Source organism: Arachis hypogaea, chromosome 19, assembly GCF_003086295.3.
Source record: "Arachis hypogaea cultivar Tifrunner chromosome 19, arahy.Tifrunner.gnm2.J5K5, whole genome shotgun sequence".
NCBI lineage: Eukaryota > Viridiplantae > Streptophyta > Magnoliopsida > Fabales > Fabaceae > Arachis > Arachis hypogaea.
Genome location: NC_092054.1, coordinates 67,098,790 through 67,123,021, shown reverse-complemented (window position 1 = coordinate 67,123,021; position 24,232 = coordinate 67,098,790). Strand labels below are relative to the sequence as shown.

At 37.9% G+C, this 24,232-nt stretch overlaps 3 non-coding genes across 3 annotated transcripts; all 3 read left to right on the top strand.

Annotated features, from left to right (window-relative positions):
* The first annotated feature begins 244 nt into the window (after positions 1–244).
* LOC112781381 (small nucleolar RNA R71) lies at positions 245–352 on the top strand. The gene has a single exon (XR_003192161.1). It is a non-coding gene; the product is annotated as a small nucleolar RNA R71 (small nucleolar RNA).
* Positions 353–8,166: 7,814 nt separating this feature from the next.
* Positions 8,167–8,274, top strand: LOC112781379 (small nucleolar RNA R71). The gene has a single exon (XR_003192159.1). It is a non-coding gene; the product is annotated as a small nucleolar RNA R71 (small nucleolar RNA).
* Positions 8,275–23,256: 14,982 nt separating this feature from the next.
* Positions 23,257–23,364, top strand: LOC112780930 (small nucleolar RNA R71). Its single transcript, XR_003191736.1, has one exon. It is a non-coding gene; the product is annotated as a small nucleolar RNA R71 (small nucleolar RNA).
* The last annotated feature ends 868 nt before the right edge of the window (positions 23,365–24,232 follow it).

The window sequence follows — 24,232 nt, the reverse complement described above, 5'->3', positions numbered from 1 at the left end:
TCTGAGCCAATATGGCGTTCAGAGTATCAACCTCAAGAACTCCCTTCTTCATAGGCGTCCCATTATTCACAGGATTCCTTTCAGAAGTGTACATGAACTGGTTATTAGCAACCATGTCAATGAGTTCTTGAGCTTCTGCAGGCGTTTTCTTTAGGTGAATGGATCCACCTGCAGAAGTGTCCAGTGACATCTTTGATAGCTCAGATAAACCATCATAGAATATATCCAGGATGGTCCATTCTGAAAGCATGTCAGAAGGACACTTTTTGGTCAACTGTTTGTATCTTTCCCAAGCTTCATAGAGGGATTCACCTTCTTTCTGTCTGAAGGTTTGAACATCCGCTCTAAGCTTGCTCAGCTTTTGAGGAGGAAAGTACTTGGCTAAGAAAGCCGTGACCAGCTTATCCCAAGAGTTCAGGCTATCTTTGGGTTGAGAATCCAACCATAATCTAGCTCTGTCTCTTACAGCAAAAGGGAAAAGCATGAGCCTGTAGACTTCAGGATCTATTCCATTAGTCTTTACAGTATCACATATCTGCAAGAATTCAGTTAAGAACTGAAAAGGATCTTCAGATGGAAGTCCATGAAACTTGCAGTTCTGCTGCATCAGAGAAACTAATTGAGGTTTCAGCTCAAAGTTGTTTGCTCCAATGGCAGGAATGGAGATGCTTCTTCCATGTAAATTGGAATTAGGTGCAGTAAAGTCACCAAGCATCCTCCTTTCATTATTATTATTTTCGGCTGCCATCTCCTCTGCCTGTTCGAAAATTTCTGAAAGGTTATCTCTGGATTGTTGTATTTTAGCTTCTCTTAATTTTCTCTTCAGAGTCCTTTCAGGTTCTGGATCTGCTTCCACAAGAATGTTCTTATCCTTGCTCCTGCTCATATGACAAGGAAGAATGGCCAGAAAAATGATAATAATAATAGAGATCCTTTATACCACAGTATAGGGATCCCTTTGTAAGTAGAAGAAGAGGGGGAGATAAAGGATGTGATGTAAAGGAAGAAACACAACTGTGAGGATTGGAATGTGAGATGAGATGTTAGGACATGAATGAATAAATAGAATGAGATGGGGGAGGAATAATTTTCGAAAATTATTTTGAAAAAGAGTTAGTGATTTTTGAAAATTGTTTTTTTGAAAATTGTTAGTATTTTTTTCAAAATTTTTTTTTATATTGAAATAATTAATAAATTAAAAAGAAATCTTGAAAAAGGGGAGAGATATTTTCGAAAATGAGAGAGAGAGAGAGTTAGTTAGGTGGTTTTGAAAAAGTTAAGAAACAAACAAAAAGTTAGTTAGTTAGTTGAAACAAATTTTGAAAAGATAGGAAGTTAGGAAGTTAGAAAAGATATTTTGAAAAGATATTTTTGAAAAAGATAAGATAAGAAGATATTTTTGAAAAGATATGATTGGAATTAGTTTTGAAAAAGATTTGATTTTTAAAATCTCAATTAATGACTTGATTCATAAGAAATCATAAGATATGATTCTAGAACTTAAAGTTTGAATCTTTCTTAACAAGCAAGTAACAAACTTCAAATTTTTGAATCAAAACATTAATTGTTTATGTTATTTTCGAAAATTTGATTAAAAATAAGAAAAATATTTTTGAAAAATATTTTTGGAATTTTCGAAAATAACTAAGAATTTTGAAAAAGATTTGATTTTTGAAAAAGATTTTGAAAAAGATAAGATTTTCAAATTGAAAATTTGATTTGACTCATTGGCAACAACTTGATTTTAAAAATTTTTGAAAAAGTCAATCCAAATTTTCGAATTTGATGAGAGAAAAAGGGAAAGATATTTTTTTTTTGATTTTTGAAATTTTTATGAAACAAGAGAAAAACACTAAAAAGATGCAATGCATGAAATTTTTAGATCAAAACAATGAATGCATGCAAGAACGCTATGAATGTCAAGATGAACACCAAGAACACTTTGAATGTCATGATGAACATCAAGAACATATTTTTGAAAAATTTTTAATGCAAAGAAAACATGCAAGACACCAAACTTAGAATTCTTTAATGCTTACGCACTAAGAATTCAAGAATGCATATGAAAAACAACATACAACACAAAACAAAAAATCATCAAGATCAAACAAGAAGACTTACCAAGAACAACTTGAAGATCATGAAGAACACTATGAATGCATGATATTTTCGAAAAATGCTAGATGCATATGCAAATGACACCAAACTTATGATATGACTCAAGACTCAAACAAGAAACACAAAAATATTTTTGATTTTTATGATTTTCTAAATTTTTTTTTGTATTTTTATTTATTTTTTGAAAAATTATTTTAAAAAAGAAAAATAAGGATTCCAAAAATTTTAATATGAATTCCAGGAATCTTGCCATGTTAGTCTTAAAGCTCCAATCAAAGGGTCAGGCATGGCTTAATAGCCAGCCAAGCTACAACATATAATTACATGGGCTGGAGTGATTAGTTGAATACCAATCCCAAAGTAGTTTGGGTATGGCTTTACAGCCAGATATGATTCAACATATTTCATGAAACACTAGAATTCATTCTTAAAAATTTTGAAGCCATAGAATAATTTATTTTTGAAAACATTTTATTTTATTTTAATTTATTTTATTTTTTTTTTCGAAAACAAAGGAAGAGTTTTTGAAAGATTTTTGAAAAATTTTTGAAAACAAAACAAAAAGAAAATTACCTAATCTGAGCAACAAGATGAACCGTCAGTTGTCCAAACTCAAACAATCCCCGGCAACGGCGCCAAAAACGTGGTGGACGAAATTGTGATCCTCAAAGTTAGTCTCTTTGTATTTGTATGAAATCAAAAATACCCCAAAGAGGTCATGGTGTAATGAATTGGGATCTTAATAATCCCTGGTAATGGCACGTGTGATCACAACTCCATTCAACTAACCAGCAAGTGCACTGTGTCGTCCAAGTAATACCTTACGTGAGTAAGGGTCGAATCCCACGGAGATTGTTGGTATGAAGCAAGCTATGGTCACCTTGCAAATCTCAGTCAGGCGGATTTAAACATGATATTTTATTAGATTAAAATAAACAATAAAAGGGATAGAGATACTTATGTAGATTCATTGGCAGGGATTTCAGATAAGCGAATGGAGATGCTTTTCGTTCCTCTGAACCTCTGCTTTCCTGCTATCTTCATCCAATCAGTCTTACTCCTTTCCATGGCTGGCTGTATGCAAGGGCATCACCGTTGTCAGTGGCTACATCCCCTCCTCTCAGTGAATCATATGCTCACGCACCCTGTCACGGCACGGCTATTCATCTGTCGGTTCTCGATCATGCTGGAATAGGATTCACCCTCCTTTTGCGTCTGTCACTAACGCCCAACAATCGCGAGTTTGAAGCTCGTCACAGTCATTCAATCATTGAATCCTACTCAGAATACCACAGACAAGGTTTAGACCTTCCGGATTCTCTTGAATGCCGCCATCATTCTAGCTTACGCCACGAAGATTCTGGTTAGGAGATCTAAGAGATATTCATTCTAGCTTATTTCATATAGAACGGAAGTGTTTGTCAGGCACGCGTTCATAAGGGAGAAGGATGATGAGCGGCACACATAATCATCACCTTCATCGTGTTCTTGGGAGCGAATGGATATCTTAGAAGCGAAATAAGAAGAATTGAATAGAAAACAGTAGTACTTTGCATTAATCTTTGAGGAACAGCAGAGCTCCACACCTTAATCTATGGAGTGTAGAAACTCTACCGTTGAAAATACATAAGTGAAGGTCCAGGCATGGCCGAGATGGCCAGCCCCTCTGATCTAAGAACCAGGCGTTCAAAGATGTCTAATACAATAGTAAGAGGTCCTATTTATAATAAACTAGCTGCTAGGGTTTACATGAGTAAGTATTTGATGTATAAATCCATTTCCGGGGCCCACTTGGTGTGTGTTTGGGCTGAGCTTAAGTGTAGCACGTGCAGAGGCCATTTGTGGAGTTGAACGCCAGTTTCTGTGCCAGTTTGGGCGTTCAACTCTGGTTTTGGATCCTTTTCTGGCACTGGACGGCAGATTTGGGCAGAAGGCTGGCGTTGAACGCCAGTTTACGTCGTCAATTCTTGGCCAAAGTATAGACTATTATATATTGCTGGAAAGCCCTGGATGTCTACTTTCCAACGCAATTGGAAGCGCGCCATTTCGAGTTCGGTAGCTCCAGAAAATCCACTTTGAGTGCAGGGAGGTCAGAATCCAACAGCATCAGCAGTCCTTTTTCAACCTCTGAATCTGATTTCTGCTCAAGTCCCTCAATTTCAGCCAGAAAATACCTGAAATCACAGAAAAACACACAAACTCATAGTAAAGTCCAGAAATGTGAATTTAACACAAAATCTATTAAAAACATCCCTAAAAGTAACTAGATCCTACTAAAAACATACTAAAAACAACGTCAAAAAGCGTATAAATTATCCGCTCATCACAACACCAAACTTAAATTGTTGCTTGTCCCCAAGCAACTAAAAATCAAATTAGGATAAAAAGAATAGAATATACTATAAATTCCAAACTATCAATGAAACAGAGCTTCAATCATATGAGCGGGACTTATAGCTTTTTGCCTCTTGAATAGTTTTGGCATCTCACTTTATCCATTGAGGTTCAGAATGATTGGCATCTATAGGAACTCAGATTTCAGATAGTGTTATTGACTCTCCTAGTTCAGTATGATGATTCTTGAACACAGCTTCTTTATGAGTCTTGGCCGTGGCCCTAAGCACTTTGTTTTCCAGTATTACCACCGGATACATAAATGCCACAGACACATAATTGGGTGAACCTTTTCAGATTGTGACTCAGCTTTGCTAAAGTCCCCAATTAGAGGTGTCCAGGGTTCTTAAGCACACTCTTTTTTTTTTTTTTTTTTGCTTTGGACCTTGACTTTAACCGCTCAGTCTCAAGTTTTCACTTGACACCTACACGCCACAAGCACATGGTTAGGGACAGCTTGGTTTAGCCGCTTAGACCAAGATTTTATTCCTTTAGGCCCTCCTATCCACTGATGCTCAAAGCCTTGGGATCCTTTTTATTTTCCCTTGCCTTTTGGTTTTAAGGGTTATTGGCTTTTTCTGCTTGCTTTTTTTTCTTTTTCTTTCTATTTTTTTTTCGCCTATTTTTTTTTTCTGCAAGCTTTGTTCTTTGCTGCTTTTTCTTGCTTCAAGAATCATTTTTATGATTTTTCAGATTATCAAATGACATGTCTCCTAGTCATCATTCTTTCAAGAGCCAACATATTTACCATTCTTAAACAACAACTTCAAAAGACATATGCACTGTTCAAGCATTCATTCAGAAAACAAGAAGCATTGTCACCACATCAATATAATTAAACTAAGTTTAAGGATGAATTCGAAACTCATGTACTTCTTGTTCTTTTGAATTAAAATATTTTTCATTTAAGAGAGGTGATGGATTCATAGGACATTCATATCTTTAAGACAAAGTTACTAACTACTAATGATCATGTAATGAAGGCACAAACACAGATAAGTACATAACATGGAAAACGAAAAACAGAGAAAGTAAGAACAAGGAATGAGTCCACCTTAGTGATGTCCTTGAGCTTTTCTATGTTTCTTCCTTGTCTTTGCTGCTCCTCCTTCATTGCTTTTAGATCTTCTCTGATTTCATGAAGGATGATGGAGTTCTCTTGATGTTCCACCCTTAGTTGCTTCCAATAATTGTGTGGAAGAAAATGTATCCCCTGAGGCGTCTCAGGGATCTCTTGATTTGCAGTCAAATGTTCTACCACTGAGCTATAGACCCTTGATGGAAGCTTTTGTCTTCCCTTTCCTCTTTCTAGAGGCCTCTCTGGCCTTAGGTGGCATTAATGGTTATGGAGAAAAACAAAAAAAGCTATGCTTTTTACCACACCAAACTTAGAATGTTGCTCGCCCTCGAGCAAAAGAAGAAGGAATAGAAGAAGAAGAAGATATGGAGGAGATGGAGGGATGTGTGTATGGATGTGAGTGGTGGATGAAAAACAGAAGGGATGGTCATGAATGGAGAGATAGAGGGTGAGGTGGGTGGGGATCCTGTGGGGTCCACAGATCTTGAGGTGTCAAGGCATTTACATCCCTGCACCACTTTAGGCATGCAAAATGCCCTTGCACACAACTCTGGGCATTCAGCGCTAGGTTGGTGCCCATTTTGGGCGTTCAACGCCCCTTTGCTGCCATTTCTGGCGTTTGAACGCCAGAACCATGCTTGTTCTGGGCGTTCAGCGCCAGAACTATGCTCTGTTCTGGCGTTTGAACGCCAGACAGATGCTCCTCCAGGGTGTGATTTTTCTTCTGCTGTTTTTGATTCCGTTTTTGATTTTTTTGTTTATTTTGTGACTCCACATGATCATGAACCTAAGAAAACATGAAAAACAATAAAAATTAGAGAAACATTGGGTTGCCTCCCAACAAGCGCTTCTTTAATGTCAATAGCTTGACAGTGGGCTCTCATGGAGCCTCACAGATGTGCAGAGCTTTGTTGAGACTCTCCAACACCAAACTTAGAGTTTGGATATGGGAGTTCAACACCAAACTTAGAGTTTGGTTGTGGCCTCCCAACACCAAACTTAGAGTTTGACTGTGGGGGCTCTGGTTGACTCTGCTTTGAGAGAAGCTTTTTCTGCTTCCTCTCCATGGTTGCAGAGGGAGATCCTTGAGTTTTGAATACAAGGGAGTTCTCATTCCATTGAAGGACTATTTCACCTCTGTCAACATCAATCACAGCTCTTGCTGTGGCCAGGAAAGGTCTTCCTAGGATGATGGATTCATCCTCTTCCTTTCCAGTATCCAGGACTATGAAATCAGTAGGTATGTAAAGGCCTTCAACCTTTACTAATACATCTCCTACTTGTCCATAAGCCTGTCTTCTTGAGCTGTCTGCCATCTCTAGTGAGATTTTAGCAGCTTGCACCCCATAGATTCCCAGTTTCTCTATTACAGAGAGGGGCATGAGGTTTATTCCTGAACCAAGGTCACATAGAGCATTAAAGACCATGGTGCCTATGGTGCAGGATAGTATGAACTTTCCAGGATCCTGTCTCTTCTGAGGTAATGTCAGTTGATCCAGATCACTTAGTTCATTGATGAACAAGGGAGGTTCAACTTCCCAAGTATCAATGCCAAATAATTTGGCATTCAGCTTCATGATTGCACCAAGAAACTTGGCAGTTTGCTCTTCAGTGACATCCTCATTCTCTTCAGAAGAGGAATACTCATCAAAGCTCATGAAGGGCATAAGGAGGTTCAATGGAATCTCTATGGTCTCTAGATGAGCCTCAGAGTCCTTTAGTTCCTCAGAGGGAAGCTCCTTATTGATCACTGGACGTCCCAGGAGGTCTTCCTCCTTGGGATTCACGTCCTCTCCTTTCCTTATAGGTTCGGCCATGGCGCTTATGTCAATGGCCTTGCACTCTCCTTTTGGATTCTCTTCTGTATTGCTTGGGAGAGTACTAGGAGGGATTTCAGTGATCCTTTTACTCAGCTGGCCCACTTGTGCTTCCAGATTTCTAATGGAAGATCTTGTTTCATTCATGAAACTTACAGTGGCCTTAGATAGATCAGAGACTAGATTTGCTAAATTAGAAGCATTTTGTTCAGAGTTCTCTGTCTGTTGCTGAGTGGATGATGGAAAAGGCTTGCTATTGCTAAACCTGTTTCTTCCACCATTATTAAAGCCTTGTTGAGGCTTTTGATCCTTCCATGAGAAATTTGGATGATTTCTCCATGTTGAGTTATAGGTGTTTCCATAAGGTTCACCTAAATAATTTACCTCTGCTATTGCAGGGTTCTCAGGATCATAGGCTTCCTCTTCAGAAGATGCCTCTTGAGTACTGTTGGATGCAGCTTGCATTCCATGCAGACTCTGAGAGATCATATTGACTTGCTGAGTCAATATTTTATTCTGAGCCAATATGGCGTTCAGAGTATCAACCTCAAGAACTCCCTTCTTCATAGGCGTCCCATTATTCACAGGATTCCTTTCAGAAGTGTACATGAACTGGTTATTAGCAACCATGTCAATGAGTTCTTGAGCTTCTGCAGGCGTTTTCTTTAGGTGAATGGATCCACCTGCAGAAGTGTCCAGTGACATCTTTGATAGCTCAGATAAACCATCATAGAATATATCCAGGATGGTCCATTCTGAAAGCATGTCAGAAGGACACTTTTTGGTCAACTGTTTGTATCTTTCCCAAGCTTCATAGAGGGATTCACCTTCTTTCTGTCTGAAGGTTTGAACATCCGCTCTAAGCTTGCTCAGCTTTTGAGGAGGAAAGTACTTGGCTAAGAAAGCCGTGACCAGCTTATCCCAAGAGTTCAGGCTATCTTTGGGTTGAGAATCCAACCATAATCTAGCTCTGTCTCTTACAGCAAAAGGGAAAAGCATGAGCCTGTAGACTTCAGGATCTATTCCATTAGTCTTTACAGTATCACATATCTGCAAGAATTCAGTTAAGAACTGAAAAGGATCTTCAGATGGAAGTCCATGAAACTTGCAGTTCTGCTGCATCAGAGAAACTAATTGAGGTTTCAGCTCAAAGTTGTTTGCTCCAATGGCAGGAATGGAGATGCTTCTTCCATGTAAATTGGAATTAGGTGCAGTAAAGTCACCAAGCATCCTCCTTTCATTATTATTATTTTCGGCTGCCATCTCCTCTGCCTGTTCGAAAATTTCTGAAAGGTTATCTCTGGATTGTTGTATTTTAGCTTCTCTTAATTTTCTCTTCAGAGTCCTTTCAGGTTCTGGATCTGCTTCCACAAGAATGTTCTTATCCTTGCTCCTGCTCATATGACAAGGAAGAATGGCCAGAAAAATGATAATAATAATAGAGATCCTTTATACCACAGTATAGGGATCCCTTTGTAAGTAGAAGAAGAGGGGGAGATAAAGGATGTGATGTAAAGGAAGAAACACAACTGTGAGGATTGGAATGTGAGATGAGATGTTAGGACATGAATGAATAAATAGAATGAGATGGGGGAGGAATAATTTTCAAAAATTATTTTGAAAAAGAGTTAGTGATTTTTGAAAATTGTTTTTTTGAAAATTGTTAGTATTTTTTTCAAAATTTTTTTTTATATTGAAATAATTAATAAATTAAAAAGAAATCTTGAAAAAGGGGAGAGATATTTTCGAAAATGAGAGAGAGAGAGAGTTAGTTAGGTGGTTTTGAAAAAGTTAAGAAACAAACAAAAAGTTAGTTAGTTAGTTGAAACAAATTTTGAAAAGATAGGAAGTTAGGAAGTTAGAAAAGATATTTTGAAAAGATATTTTTGAAAAAGATAAGATAAGAAGATATTTTTGAAAAGATATGATTGGAATTAGTTTTGAAAAAGATTTGATTTTTAAAATCTCAATTAATGACTTGATTCATAAGAAATCATAAGATATGATTCTAGAACTTAAAGTTTGAATCTTTCTTAACAAGCAAGTAACAAACTTCAAATTTTTGAATCAAAACATTAATTGTTTATGTTATTTTCGAAAATTTGATTAAAAATAAGAAAAAGATTTTTGAAAAATATTTTTGGAATTTTCGAAAATAACTAAGAATTTTGAAAAAGATTTGATTTTTGAAAAAGATTTTGAAAAAGATAAGATTTTCAAATTGAAAATTTGATTTGACTCATTGGCAACAACTTGATTTTAAAAATTTTTGAAAAAGTCAATCCAAATTTTCGAATTTGATGAGAGAAAAAGGGAAAGATATTTTTTTTTTGATTTTTGAAATTTTTATGAAACAAGAGAAAAACACTAAAAAGATGCAATGCATGAAATTTTTAGATCAAAACAATGAATGCATGCAAGAACGCTATGAATGTCAAGATGAACACCAAGAACACTTTGAATGTCATGATGAACATCAAGAACATATTTTTGAAAAATTTTTAATGCAAAGAAAACATGCAAGACACCAAACTTAGAATTCTTTAATGCTTACGCACTAAGAATTCAAGAATGCATATGAAAAACAACATACAACACAAAACAAAAAATCATCAAGATCAAACAAGAAGACTTACCAAGAACAACTTGAAGATCATGAAGAACACTATGAATGCATGATATTTTCGAAAAATGCTAGATGCATATGCAAATGACACCAAACTTATGATATGACTCAAGACTCAAACAAGAAACACAAAAATATTTTTGATTTTTATGATTTTCTAAATTTTTTTTGTATTTTTATTTATTTTTTGAAAAATTATTTTAAAAAAGAAAAATAAGGATTCCAAAAATTTTAATATGAATTCCAGGAATCTTGCCATGTTAGTCTTAAAGCTCCAATCAAAGGGTCAGGCATGGCTTAATAGCCAGCCAAGCTACAACATATAATTACATGGGCTGGAGTGATTAGTTGAATACCAATCCCAAAGTAGTTTGGGTATGGCTTTACAGCCAGATATGATTCAACATATTTCATGAAACACTAGAATTCATTCTTAAAAATTTTGAAGCCATAGAATAATTTATTTTTGAAAACATTTTATTTTATTTTAATTTATTTTATTTTTTTTTTCGAAAACAAAGGAAGAGTTTTTGAAAGATTTTTGAAAAATTTTTGAAAACAAAACAAAAAGAAAATTACCTAATCTGAGCAACAAGATGAACCGTCAGTTGTCCAAACTCAAACAATCCCCGGCAACGGCGCCAAAAACGTGGTGGACGAAATTGTGATCCTCAAAGTTAGTCTCTTTGTATTTGTATGAAATCAAAAATACCCCAAAGAGGTCATGGTGTAATGAATTGGGATCTTAATAATCCCTGGTAATGGCACGTGTGATCACAACTCCATTCAACTAACCAGCAAGTGCACTGGGTCGTCCAAGTAATACCTTACGTGAGTAAGGGTCGAATCTCACGGAGATTGTTGGTATGAAGCAAGCTATGGTCACCTTGCAAATCTCAGTCAGGCGGATTTAAACATGATATTTTATTAGATTAAAATAAACAATAAAAGGGATAGAGATACTTATGTAGATTCATTGGCAGGGATTTCAGATAAGCGAATGGAGATGCTTTTCGTTCCTCTGAACCTCTGCTTTCCTGCTATCTTCATCCAATCAGTCTTACTCCTTTCCATGGCTGGCTGTATGCAAGGGCATCACCGTTGTCAGTGGCTACATCCCCTCCTCTCAGTGAATCATATGCTCACGCACCCTGTCACGGCACGGCTATTCATCTGTCGGTTCTCGATCATGCTGGAATAGGATTCACCCTCCTTTTGCGTCTGTCACTAACGCCCAACAATCGCGAGTTTGAAGCTCGTCACAGTCATTCAATCATTGAATCCTACTCAGAATACCACAGACAAGGTTTAGACCTTCCGGATTCTCTTGAATGCCGCCATCATTCTAGCTTACGCCACGAAGATTCTGGTTAGGGGATCTAAGAGATATTCATTCTAGCTTATTTCATATAGAACGGAAGTGTTTGTCAGGCACGCGTTCATAAGGGAGAAGGATGATGAGCGGCACACATAATCATCACCTTCATCGTGTTCTTGGGAGCGAATGGATATCTTAGAAGCGAAATAAGAAGAATTGAATAGAAAACAGTAGTACTTTGCATTAATCTTTGAGGAACAGCAGAGCTCCACACCTTAATCTATGGAGTGTAGAAACTCTACCGTTGAAAATACATAAGTGAAGGTCCAGGCATGGCCGAGATGGCCAGCCCCTCTGATCTAAGAACCAGGCGTTCAAAGATGTCTAATACAATAGTAAGAGGTCCTATTTATAATAAACTAGCTGCTAGGGTTTACATGAGTAAGTATTTGATGTATAAATCCACTTCCGGGGCCCACTTGGTGTGTGTTTGGGCTGAGCTTAAGTGTAGCACGTGCAGAGGCCATTTGTGGAGTTGAACACCAGTTTCTGTGCCAGTTTGGGCGTTCAACTCTGGTTTTGGATCCTTTTCTGGCGCTGGACGCCAGATTTGGGCAGAAGGCTGGCGTTGAACGCCAGTTTACGTCGTCAATTCTTGGCCAAAGTATGGACTATTATATATTGCTGGAAAGCCCTGGATGTCTACTTTCCAACGCAATTGGAAGCGCGCCATTTCGAGTTCTGTAGCTCCAGAAAAGCCACTTTGAGTGCAGGGAGGTCAGAATCCAACAGCATCAGCAGTCCTTTTTCAACCTCTGAATCTGATTTCTGCTCAAGTCCCTCAATTTCAGCCAGAAAATACCTGAAATCACAGAAAAACACACAAACTCATAGTAAAGTCCAGAAATGTGAATTTAACACAAAATCTATTAAAAACATCCCTAAAAGTAACTAGATCCTTCTAAAAATATACTAAAAACAATGTCAAAAAGCGTATAAATTATCCGCTCATCAGTAAGGTAAGATTTTACTACACCCTTGTGCTTAGTTGTTTTTGTGAACCCTAAGCTTGATGTTGGTATGTTATATGTGTTTGGCTTGATGGTTGGTGAGTCTTGGAGGTGGTGTTAGTGCTTGAGGCTTGTTGATCTTGTTGGAATCAAGTTTTTGGTATTTTGCGCATATTGGGAATCAGCCAAGGTATGGTTTCAGTTTTCTTTATGTAATATGTAATGTTTCTGGACACTTAGGCTAGTTGACCTTAAGATAGGTTGAAGGATGTGATTGTATGATTAGTTGTATATAAATGTTATGTTTGATGATGATTTGGATGTAGGTTGAATGAGTTTGAATGTGATGATATATATATTGTTAGATGATGATTATTGATGAATTACGTTGGTGGGTGTTGAGGATTGAAGATGGATGTTGATGATGATTTTAATTGAAGGTTATTGTGGTTGATAATAATTTTTGAGAATTATTGGTGTCAATGAGTATTGATGGTGGGTTGGACTATGTATGAGGCATGTGAATTGTGATGGAGATTTTATGAATTGTATGTATTGGAGTGTGATTATGATGTTGTTGAGGAAATTGATGATTGGTGTTGTTGATGAGAATTGATAGATGAAGTGGTGATGTTGTGTGGAATGAATCATAATAATAATAAGGATGATAATTGGGTATATATCTTGTAAATAGAATAATGTTATTGTCATTGGGATAAGTGAATGAATTAAGGAATGGAAGCAATGTGGGTATTTTGGGAGTGATATGTTTGGATTCGTAATAGGGAAAGTTGGAAGAGAATGAGTGATTAGGTGTGAAAATGTTTGGGATATGGTTGAAAAATGATGGTAAATGTGTGGCAGTGTTTTCGTAATGAATTATGGCTATAAATGTTTGGTTTGATTTTGAGTTTTGGTAAAATAGAGAACCTTGTGAAATTTGGTAAAAATGGATTTTTGGTGAACTTTGATGGATCATAAATTGAGCCTCAGTTTTCAAAATTTGTTGAAATTTGCTTTAAATTAAAGTTCATTGAAAACTCTTTAAATGGATATAAATTTTGTAAGAAATGGATTTTTGTAGAGGAAGTTATGATCATTCAAAGTTTGGTGTCAAAATCTGAATTCTGTGCATGCTGCAGAATTTGATTTCTGGTTTGTGTGAGCATGCACAGCCTTATGCGCATGCACATCCTGTGTGTTTTTGAAAGTGTGTAGACGCACAGCCTTGTGCGCACACATACACAGGAGAAGGCTTGGTGATGAGAGCGTTAGCATACCCTGTGCGCACAAACAACCAAAGAAGTTTTGCAAGCTGTGCATACGCACAGCCCTGTGTGCACGCACACGTTGGAAGGTACACTCTGTTGAGGGCGTTCACACGCCTTGTACGACTGAGCAGAGTTGGAAAATTTTTACTCCTGTGTGTACGCACACCTCTATGCATACGCACACATCTTGAAAATCCTTCTGGGCTTGCGCACGCACACCTCTGTGTGTACGCACACTGATGCGTGAGCATCTTTCTTACCTTTTTCTAGTGAATTTGCATTTAATTTGTTAAGTTTTATCAAGAATTAATTATCTTTTAGCCACTATGGATGCTACTTTGAGTCTTGTACAATTCTGTTTATTTTAGGTAGCATTCGGATGGATTTGATGGAGTTTCTGCAGAGAAAGAGAAGAAACCAAGGAGCTGATCAGCGAGGAGCGACGCGTGCGCGTGCCTAACGCGTGTGCATGATTTGGAGCTATCCATGGCGACGTGTGCGCGTACCTGACGCGTACGCGTGAAAAGCGAAGTTGCTCAGCGACGCGTGCGCGTACCCGATGCGTACGCGTGACACGGGGAAAAGACCATTGACGCGTACGCGTGACTGACGCGTACACATGACATGTGCGACATGCAGAAAACTCAGAAAATGCTGGGGGCGATTTTAGGCTGAGTTTCGACCCAGTTTTTGGCCCAGAAACACAGACTAGAACCCAGGGATAGCAGAGACTCAAGGGAGATTCACACAAGAATGATTATGCCCACTCTAAATTAGGCATGGACTCTACAAAGCAAGTGGTCCCCATTCATCAATTGAAGACATGCTGATTGCTTTAATTAATTCTGATTTAAAACTTTAATTTTTATTTTAAAATAGGAAAAGATATTATTTTAGTTTTAGAAGATAGATTTTAAAATTAATCAGGATTAGATATAAAAGGGGATTCCAACAGGGAGATTCCAGCACAACATTATTCCATTCCAATTAACAGTTTACCAGAATCCTAGTTATTCTCTCTGAACCATGAGCAACTAATCTTTCATTGTTAAGGTTAGGAGCTCTGTCTATATGTATGGATTGATTTTATTGCTTTTTCTATTTTAATTCATGTATGGATTTATAATTTAAGAATTGTTTTCGCTCTTTATCTTATGAATTGGAGTGGAACGGAAGTATGACCCTCTTTCTATTTGAGTTCTTGTATAACTTGGAAAAGCTCTTTACTTGAACAATAGCTTGAAAACATATTCTCCTAAATTTTAATAATCTGGATTTAACGGGATACGTGACATATAATCCTTTTATTTTTGGGTAATTAGAGTTTTTGTGGCTTATAAACTGGAATTTGATCATCATCCTCTGATTGGAATTAATTGACCAAGGAATTGGCAGTAGATGAATTTTAGAGGAGACTAAGAAAGGTCTAAGGAATTAGGGTCTAGTCACACGTAGTTTGCCATGAATTAAATCCTACATGATTAAAATAGTTACTAAGAAAAGTTAATTCGAAAAAATAGATAACTCTAAAACCTTAACTGCCTTCTCCATATTTTACTCCCGACCTATTTACTTTACTATTTTAATTTCTGCACGATTGTTTAATGCTTCTTGAACATTCAACCACTCCTTTTTGTTTGCCTAACTAAGTAAATTAATCAACCATTGTTTCTTAGTCCATCAATCCTTGTGGGATCGACTCTCACTCACCTGAGGTATTACTTGGTACGACCCGGTGCACTTGCCGGTTAGTTTGTGGGTTATAAATACCGCACCAAGTTTTTGGCACCGTTGCCGGGGATTGATAGTGATTAACAACTATCAGTTGTTTGATTGCTTAGATTAGGCATTTTAGTTTTAATTTTTTTAATTTTTTATTAGTATTTTCAATTTTTTTAAATAAATAAATAGCACTAATATTTTTCCTTAATTTCTGAAATTAAGTTTGGTGTCACCTAGTTAATTTTATTTTAATTTTCTTGTTTATTTTCCCTATTAATTTTCAAAAATTTCTGTCTACTTTCAGTTATTATTTTAAAAATTTATTTATTTATTTTATTTAGTATTTTTATTTTATTATTTTACACAGGATACCTTACTGGGACTTCTCTGCACTCTGACGTAGAGAATCCCATATTTTCTTGTCTTCTGTTTGTTTATGCACAGGAACAGGGACAAGAAATCTTTGTTAAACTTTGATCCAGAACCTGAAAGGACTTGTAGGCGACATTTACAACAAGTAAGTCTTTGCAAGCCTACAGAATCCACTATGGATCACAATAATGCTGTTAATGCCAATGTGGCAAATCTGAATGGGAATGAAGAACAAAGGAGAGTGCATGGCTCTTACTCTGCTCCTACTGCAGATCTTTATGGTAAAAGCATTGTGGTGCCTCCTATAACTGCGAACAACTTTGAGTTAAAGCCACAATTAGTCACCCTGGTGCAACAAAATTGCCAGTATCATGGTCTTTCCCACGAAGACCCAAATCAATTTATTTCTAATTTTCTGCAGATTTGTGATACTGTGAAGACAAATGGAGTGAACCCAGAGGTGTACAAACTCATGCTCTTCCCATTTGCTCTATGGGATGGAGCAAAGCTATGGCTAGATTCCCAGTCCAAGGAGAGTTTGAATACGTGGGACAAGGTTGTTACTGAGTTTCTTACTAAATTTTTCCTACCAAAGAAGCTGACTAAGCTTACGGTGGAGGTTTAGACCTTCAGGCAGAGGGATGGTGAAACTCTTTATGAAGCTTGGGAGAGGTACAAGCTACTTATTAGGCAATGCCCTCCGGACATGTTCTCTAAATGGACCCAACTAGACATCTTCTATGAAGGCTTGGGTGAAATGTCCAAGATGTGCTTAGATAATTCTGCAGGTGGTTCATTGCACAAGAAGAAGACACTGGAGGAGACTATTGAGATGACTGAATTGGTTGCTAGCAACCAATATTTATATTCATCTAACAGGAATCCTGTGAACTCTGAGGCTCCTCAGAAGAAGGGTGTTATGGAAGTAGAAGCTCTTAATGCTCTTCTTGCTCAGAATAAGCTTATGTCTCAGCAAATAAGTCTACTTACTCAACAGATGGGTGGCATGCAAGTCTCAGCTATCAACACCCAAAACTCACCTCAAGAGGTCCCTTATGACATGACAGGTAATTCTGTGCAAAATGATAATTATGATTATGCTCACTCCTCTTCTGAACAGGTCAATTACATGGGAGTGCTCCTAGAAATCCCAATAATGATCCCTATTCTCAGACTTACAATTAGGGGTGAAGAAATCACCCAAATTTTGGGTGGAGGGACCAACCTCAGAGACATCAAAATTTCAACAGTAATTCTCAGGGTGGCTTCCAACAGAACAATTACAATAACCGCCAATTTCAGTCTCAGCAGCAATAAGCACCTCAGCAGGCAAACTCTAAATCCCAAGAAGATTCCGATTGGGAGATGATGAGGAGTTATATGAAGGAAACTAGAGCATCAATCAAGAATTTGGAGATTCAGATGGGCCAAATAGCCACAAGAGTTAATGAAATTGATCAGAGGACCATTAATAGCCTTCTTGGTAACACAATTCTAAATCCAAGAGAGGAATGCAAGTTTATCACTTTGATAAGTGGACAAGTGGCAAGTATTAAAGCACAAGTTAATGAGGAGCCAGTTGAAAAAGAAGATTGCAAGGGTATTCAATTGAGAAGTGGTAAAGTAGCTGGCTCTGAGACCAAGGTCAATGAAGAGTTTGTTGAAAAAGAAGCTCCAGAAGAGAAGAAGGAAGAAGTAGAGCACGTCCCTCCAAAACATGCAGACAACCCATTCCCAGACTCTCTTGACACTTATCTTACACTGCCAAAGGCTCCTGAGTACAAGCCTAAAATGCCATATCCTCAGAGACTTCAAAAGGAGACCAAGGACAAGCAGTTTTCAAAGTTCTTGGAAGTCTTCAGGATGTTGCAAATCAATATTCCTTTTGCTAAGGTTTTGGAGCAAATGCCTATCTATGTCAAGTTCATGAAGGAGCTGTTGTCAAAGAAGAAGCCTTTAAGGGGAGATGAGACAGTGGTCCTGACTAAAGAATGCAGTGCTATCATTCAGAATATCTTACCAAAGAAGATGCCAGACCCGAGGAGCTTTCAAATTCTATGCACCATTGGGAGCACAACTTTTGAGAAAGCCCTATGTGATCTGGGGGCAAGCATAAATCTAATGCCCTTGTCTACGATGAGGAAGCTGCAAATCCAAGAGGCACAACCCACAAAGATAGCATTATAGATGGCAGATAAATCTATGAAGCCTGCATATGGATTAGTGGAGAATATCTTGGTCAAAGTGGGTAAGTTCTTCCTCCAAGCAGATTTTGTGATTCTTGACACAGGAGAGGATGAGAATGCCTCTATAATCCTAGGAAGACCTTTTCTAGCCACTGAGAGAGCTCTAATTGATGTAGAAGTGGGTGAATTAGTGCTCAGAGTTCATAATGAGCAACTGGTCTTTCATGTCTTCAAAGATATACATTCAGCAGGTAAAGAAGAGAGGTGCATGTAGACTGAGCTTATTGATCCAAACCTTCAAGAACCCCCTGATGATGCACAGCAGAAAGTGCAGCTCAAACCTCCATGGTGACAACCAATAAAATTCCTCCTGATATCAAACCTAAGTTTGGTGTCGGGAATACATCATCCACCAAGGAGGAGGTTCCCAAAAAGAAGAAAGTACCTAGGGGATGGAGAAACAAAAAGATCCCCACTGAAGGTTTCTCCCCAGGAATGAAGGTAGTGTTGACTAGGAATCCAGTGCGGATTTATACAGTAAATAGAATCCTCTCTCTAGAGCATATTGAGCTAATTTATGGAGACACAGGAAAGAAGTTCAAAGTAAGGGGTGAAGAGCTAAGCCCCTATGATCCTCCTCCTTAGAGGAGCTGACCGTCAAGCTAGTGACGTTAAAGAAGCGCTTGTCGGGAGGTAACCCGATAATTTCGTATCCTTAGTTATTGTTCGTAGTAGTAGTTTTCTTATTTATTTGATTTTTTGAGTTTTTACTGTTTTTCTGATCATACAGCTATTTTATAACGGGAACTGAACACTTTAGGCGACATAAAAAAAAAAGAAAACAAGCACATGACGCACAAGCGACGCTGACGCGTACGCGTCATATGTGTGTACGTGAAAAATAAAATTTGCCAGAGAGTTGAGCAGGAGTGGGGCTGGAAGTTTGCTGGGCGCATAAGTCGCATCACGCGTACGCATCCCTGACGCGTGCGCATCATTTGTGCAAACGGCCACCCACGCGTGTGCGTCCTTGACGCGTTCACGTGACCTTGAAAAATTGACGTAAATGGGTGCATGGCCGAAAATTGTGATGGTGTGGGGCTGGAGTGGTGCTGGGAGCACAATTCCATCACGCGTACGCGTCGCTGACGCGTGCGCGTCCTTTCCCCAAAGGGCTACCCACGCGTGCGCATGAATGATGCGCACGCATTATCTAAAAATTTTGATTCCCAGCCCACGCGAATAGTGAGTTGTGCATGCGCGCGGCCAGCTTCGCGCGATTCGCACAAACCAGGTCCACGCGTACGTGTCCCTGACGCGTATGCATCGCTTGAAATTAGCGCCATCCACGCGTACGTGTGCCTTACGCGTACGCGTCGCATGCGACGCCCAATTAAACCCCTCAGCGCCTGAATTCAAATCATCCACCCCCCAATCCTAATTCTCTCTTGTTCTTTTATCCTTTTATTATTCTTTTATCTTAGTATTTGTTTTTGTTTTCAGTTCTTCTTTGCTTGAGGACAAGCAAACCTTTAAGTTTGGTGTTGTCGCTACGCTTTTGGCTTTTCTGCTTATTTTAATAGCACCAAAGAAAGATGAATGCTCTTCATGGAGGAATGATATGGCCACCAGTATAACTGATGTGGTTGAGTTCCTTTCATTCTATTTTTCTTCCATTCTTATTTTGTTATTTTCTATTTTCTGTTGCTTTGATTGCCTGCATCATCTTTAGTACTTTCAGTTTTTAGAAGTAGTTTCATTCTATTATTTGTCTTATGTACCGCTCATTGAACTTGAATCTAAAAAGAAAAGAAAAATAAGTGATATATTGCATGTGAAATTGAGTTTATATTGAAGAGTAGTCTTATTCACTTAAATGTGGTGGTATTTTCTATGACTCTGAATGCATGACATGAACAGTACATATTTAAATTTGAATCAAAGAATGTTGATGTACAAAAAACAGGGATTTAGAGAATTATTATGAGTTCTCCAAAATAAACAAAAGTTTAATCCTTGAAGCAAAATAAACAGCATTGAAAAAAAAAGGGAAATAAAATCATGGTCCAAGGCTCTGAGCATCAATGACTAGGGAGGTCAGACATGATTAAAAGCTCAAAGAGTTGTTTCCCTATTTATATGCTTGTGGTGTTCTTGTGTCAAGTAATCCTTGAGACAAAACTTTTAGAGTTGAGATCAATTGCAATTAGAAGAGTATGCCAAAGGCTTTGAGCACCACTGTCTGGGAGTAGCTGAAAGAAAAATTAAAACTCAAAAAAGAGTTTCCCAGTTAAGTGCTTGTGGTGTTTCTGTGTCAAGTAAAGCTTGAGACAAAACATTTAAAGTCACAGCTAGACTCAAGGTGCAAAGCATCAAAGAAATGAAAATTGCTGTGTTCAAGGGTTAAATTAAGCTACAAAAGATCAGAGAATTCATAGTATTATCCGGATTCTAATTTTGAATGACACTGATATCCTTCTGATTCAAAGGAGAGTAAGATGCCAAAACTATTCAGGATTGCAGTTATAAACCCCACTATAAGAAGAGACATGAGCTTAATCGAACTCTCATTCTCATGCAAATTCACATTCTAAGCTTATATTAGTTTGGTTGCTTGAGGACAAGCAACAATTCAAGTTTGGTGTTGTGATGCGTGAGCATCTTTCTTACCTTTTTCTAGTGAATTTGCATTTAATTTGTTAAGTTTTATCAAGAATTAATTATCTTATAGCCACTATGGATGCTACTTTGAGTCTTGTACAATTCTGTTTATTTCAGGTAGCATTCGGATGGATTTGATGGCGTTTCTGCAGAGAAAGAGAAGAAACCAAGGAGCTGACCAGCTAGGAGCGACGCGTGTGCGTTCCTGACGCGTGCGCGTGATTTGGAGCTATCAATTGGCGACGTGTGCGCGTACCTGACGCGTACGCGTGAAAAGCATAGTTGCTCAGCGACGCGTGCACGTACCGGATGCGTATGCGTGACACGAGGAAAAGACCATCGACGCGTACGCGTGACTGACGCGTACGCGTGACATGCGCGACATGCAGAAAACTCAGAAAACGCTGGGGGCGATTTTAGGCTGAGTTTTGACCCAGTTTTTGGCCCAGAAACACAGACTAGAGCCAGAGGATAGCAGAGACTCAAGGGAGATTCACACAAGAATGATTATGCCCACTCCAAATTAGGCGTGGACCCTACAAAGCAAGTGGTCACCATCCATCAATTGAAGACATGCTGATTGCTTTAATTAATTCTGATTTAAAACTTTAATTTTTATTTTAAAATAGGAAAAGATATTATTTTAGTTTTAGAAGATAGATTTTAAAATTAATCAGGATTAGATATAAAAGGGGATTCCAACAGGGAGATTCTAGCACAACATTATTCCATTCCAATTAACAATTTACCAGAATCCTAGTTTTTCTCTCTGAACCATGAGCAACTAATCTTCCATAGTTAAGGTTAGGAGCTCTGTCTATTTGTATGGATTGATTTTATTGCTTTTTCTATTTTAATTCATGTATGGATTTATAATTTAAGAATTATTTTCGCTCTTTATCTTATGAATTTGGGTGGAATGGAAGTATGACCCTCTTTCTATTTGAGTTCTTGTATAACTTGGAAAAGCTCTTTACTTGAACAATAGCTTGAAAACATATTCTCCTAAATTTTAATAATCTGGATTTAACGGGATACGTGACATATAATCCTTTTATTTTTGGGTAATTAGAGTTTTTGTGGCATATAAACTGGAATTTGATCATCACCCTCTGATTGGAATTAATTGACCAAGGAATTGGCAGTTGATGAATTTCAGAGTTGACTAAGAAAGGTCTAAGGAATTAGGGTCTAGTCACACGTAGTTTGCCATGAATTAAATCCTACATAATTAAATTATTTAGTAAGAAAAGTTAATTCGGAAAAATAGATAACTCTAAAATCTTAACTGCCTTCTCCATACTTTACTCCCAACCCATTTACTTTACTATTTTAATTTCTGCACGATTGTTTAATGCTTCTTGAACATTCAACCACTCCTTTTTGTTTACCTAACTAAGTAAATTAATCAACCATTGTTGCTTAGTCCATCAATCTCGTGGGATCGACCCTCACTCACCTGAGGTATTACTTGGTACAACCTAGTGCACTTGCCGGTTAGTTTGTGGGTTATAAATAGCGCACCACACACTGCCCTGTTTTTCAACGAAGACCTTGTTTTTAACTATTTTACCTTCCTGACAAGTTTGCAAACTTTCGTAACACTTGTTTAAAGCCTTTTTGCCAGTTTTAAGGTCTTTAATCAATGGAGAAAATAATAAAGGAATATATATGGGTATTATTGGTTCTGGGTTTAGAAGACGGAGACTTAGGTTTCTGAAGTTGTGGGTGAACTCGCGAAGTGTTGTATTGGCAATGGCTTGAGAAGTTGTGAATGGATGGTAAGTTGTGGAATTAAGAACTGATGATGGGTATTATGAGCTTGATGGATATTGAAGGAAAGTGTGCCAGGCACTATATCCTTGAAATGTTGAGAATTGATAATTGAAAGTGATTTGAGATGAGAAATGGTGATGACTGGTGATTGTTTGAGGTCGATGGACTTGTTGGATGTGGATAGTGTGCCAGGCACTATATTCTTATGAATGAATGATTATGGTTAATGGAATGAGTATGAGTGGAAGTGTACTATGAGCAGTGGCCTCTGAGATTGAATATGTGATTATGATATGCATTGTATTCCGTCGTAGGGGCTATGGCAGTCTCTCGCCTACGTTCGGATGTGAGGCTTGAAGCTAGGCTTCTTACTCATATTTATCGCTCAAGAGGACGGTGGTAGGGCACTTTCCCTCGGAATGTTTCCCTCTGAAAGGAGAAGGTGGTAGGGCACTCATCCCCCGAAATTTTTCCTCCTGAACATGGGTTTCTCTCTGGTTGCAAGGTGGTAGGGCTCTAACCCACAGAATCATGCGGCATCCAGAGGAAGGTGGTAGGGCACTCTCCCTCGAAACGTTTCCCTCTAAAAGGAGAAGGTGGTATGCGCAACAGAGAGACTAATCTGGGAGTTGCCATCTGGATTTTGTGTCGGATTTGGCACTATAACCGACAATATGGCATTCAGAGTATCAATCTGAAGAACTCCTTTCTTCTGAGTCGTCCCATTATTCACAGGATTTCTGTCAGAAGTATACATGAACTGGTTGTTTACAACCATCTCAATGAGTTCCTGGGCTTCTGCAGGTGTTTTCTTCAGATGAAGAGATCCACCAGCAGAGTGATCCAATGACATCTTAGACAATTCAGACAGACCATCATAGAATATACATAGGATGCTCCATTCTGAAAGCATGTCAGAAGGACACCTTCTGATCAATTGCTTGTATCTTTCCCAAGCTTCATAGAGGGATTCACCTTCCTTCTGTCTGAAGGTTTGGACTTCTACTCTAAGCTTGCTCAACTTTTGAGGTGGAAAGAATTTGGCCAAGAAGGCATTGACCAATTTTTCCCAAGAGTTCAGGCTTTCTTTAGGTTGTGAGTCCAACCATGTCCTAGCTCTGTCTCTTACAGCAAAGGGAAAAAGCATAAGTCTGTAGACCTTAGGATTAACCCCATTGGTCTTAACAGTGTCACAGATTTGCAAGAATTTAGCTAAGAATTGATGAGGATCTTCCAATAGAAGTCCATGAAACTTGCAATTCTGTTGCATTAGAGAAACTAATTGAGGCTTAAGCTCAAAGTTGTTTGCTCCAATTGCAGGAATTGAGATGCTTCTTTCATAGAAGTCAGAAGTTAGTGCAGTAAAGTCACCATGTACCTTCCTTGCATCTCCACCATTGTTGTTATTTTCGGCTGCCATGTCTTCTTCTTTTTTGAAAATTTCTATCAGGTTCTCTCCAGAGTGTTGTGCTTTAGCTTCTCTTAGTTTCCTCTTCAGAGTCCTTTCAGGTTCAGTGTCATCTTCAACAAGAATGTCTTTATCCCTGTTTCTGCTCATATAAAAAAGAAGAGAACAGAAAAGAAGAGGAGTCCTCTATGTCACAATATAGAGATTCTTTTATGTGAGTAGAAGAAGAGAAGAATATAAGAATGAGGTAGAGAGAGAATGAAGAGAATTCGAACACAGAGAGAGGGAGAGGGTTCAAATTTTAAGAAGAAGAGAAGTATTAGTAATAAAAAAAATAATTAGAAAGAGATGAGAGAGAGAGAGTATTTGAATTTTAATTAAAATAAAATAAAAATATTTTTGATTTTATTTTAATTATTAGTTAGAATTCGAAATTAAGAAAAGAAATAAAAGTAATTTGAAAACTAAATAAATT